Raw genomic sequence first — 1,952 nt, 5'->3', positions numbered from 1 at the left:
AAATAAGTTAAAGTAAATGAAAATTTGATGTTAAAATTCTTTTAATAAATCAAATTAAAGTATTTCATTTTTTCCAAGAAAAAACTATTGAACACCTATAAAAAGAATTCACAAATGTCTTAAAAAAATTGTATGCTTTCACATAGTTATACTTGATAAAAAGAAGAAAAAAATTGAATTGAATGGAAAAAAAAAGGTGAATGTGAGTATGTGATTTTTTTTTTATTAATTAGAACACATATGGTATCATATATTGTATTAAAACACTCCCAAAACTTAATATTTATATTATATATGGTAGTGATGGAATGATAGATACATCTACATGCACAGATCAATCCATAGTTTTTATTTTATTTTAGTGTAAATTTAAAACATAAATAAAGATTTGTTAATGATTTTATAGTGGTAACAGTTACTAATTATTTATGCACATAAACATAGCAAGCATGACGAGTAATTATTATTTAAGTATAAACTATTAAAATAATATTAAAAAATTTAAACCGCTGACAAAAATGATTTCAAAAAGTACTAACAATAAAAATGTTAAATCAAAAATACTATTTGTATATTAAAATTAGCCATCAATATATTGTGTATAAATACATGTGTTATTTAATTTATTTTTAATATATATTTGTATTCAATATGTATTTTATACTAATGATTGACTTTGTTGACTAATTTTGATATACACATGGCATAATTGATATTAAATATATACTCTAAAAGAAAGTCTCTAAAGATTAAATTTTGATACGATTTTTGCCAACAATTATTAAATAAATGAAATCTATTCATCCTTAAAATTTGATAATTTTATGTCAAATATTTTTTTTTTTTGAAATTTTTTATTGTGAATAACCAATTTTTTTAAAAAAATAAAAAAATTTAGAGATAAAATTTTTCTCGAATTTTTTGTGTGCCTTCTAAATATTTATTCAAATATTGACAAAAAAATGAGATCAAATGGATAAGTCATATGTTAAATACAAAAGTTTTTGTTGCTTATTAAAAATATAATCTTTTTTGAGTATTTTTATCGCATTTTTAAATTATTCAAGAATTGTTTTGTGGATAACATTTTTTAAGGACCTTTTTGTTAATATCTAAATATTTCGGATACCAAATCAATAATTAGCTCTATTAATTAATTAATTAATTAAAAATATAACATATTGAAAGGTTCTTAGAGAAAAAGGAAGGGAATGAATGTAATCTATATTGAATGGTATAATGACATTTGTGTTACATCCATAGTTGAGAACTATATATATATAGATGAGTGATAGCACTCGGCTAATCAAGAAAGCCAAAAAAACAGAACCTGAAAGGACATTTCTTAATTTGTTATAACTACTAACGGTCACTAAAAGTATTAACTCCTAATTAACTAACTATCCTTTATACTCTCCCTAAAACTCAAGATAGGTTTTAGAATCACTCTGAGCTTGTATCTAAACTTATTGAATGAAAAAGCTGATAGAAGTTTAGTTAAAATATCAGTTATCTAATCACTGTTTGGGATGTATATTACATATATAATTGTGGCTTGTTAATTTTGTCTCGAACAATTTAAATGTCTAACTGAAAATTCTTAATTTTATCATAACACTGAATTAGCTATGAGCATCACTATACTCATGTTATCACACAGAATCATAAGTGTTGTTTGGAAGTTGATGTTTAACTCCTAAACAAGATATTTTCGCCAAACTAATTTTGCGTTACACATAGCTTGACTCTTAAATTTTATTTCTATAAAAAATAGTAGCTTGTTTGCCAAATAATCAAAGCAATTTCGTTAGAAAACCAACATAAGATGTAGTCATCTGCAATCAATTAACAATTATTTTTCTTAATTTTTTTAGAAAAAATATAAATTTAAATTATTATAAAAAATTCAAAATCTAAAAAAAATCTAAATGTAAATTATTTAATATCCAAAA

At 22.0% G+C, this 1,952-nt stretch overlaps 1 long non-coding RNA gene across 1 annotated transcript in view; it reads left to right on the top strand.

The window, feature by feature from the left end:
- The window catches only part of LOC110267148, an 8,715-nt gene continuing 7,154 nt past the window's right edge, over positions 392-1,952 (top strand). Inside the window, exons 1-2 of the long non-coding RNA XR_002354497.1 lie at positions 392-405; positions 1,431-1,434. This is a non-coding gene — a long non-coding RNA (uncharacterized LOC110267148). The remainder of the gene's footprint in view (positions 406-1,430; positions 1,435-1,952) is intronic.

Source organism: Arachis ipaensis, chromosome B09 (genome assembly GCF_000816755.2).
Source record: "Arachis ipaensis cultivar K30076 chromosome B09, Araip1.1, whole genome shotgun sequence".
NCBI classification, from domain to species: Eukaryota; Viridiplantae; Streptophyta; class Magnoliopsida; order Fabales; family Fabaceae; genus Arachis; species Arachis ipaensis.
Note: the sequence above shows the minus strand (reverse complement) of the source record. Positions and strands in the feature narration are given on the sequence as shown.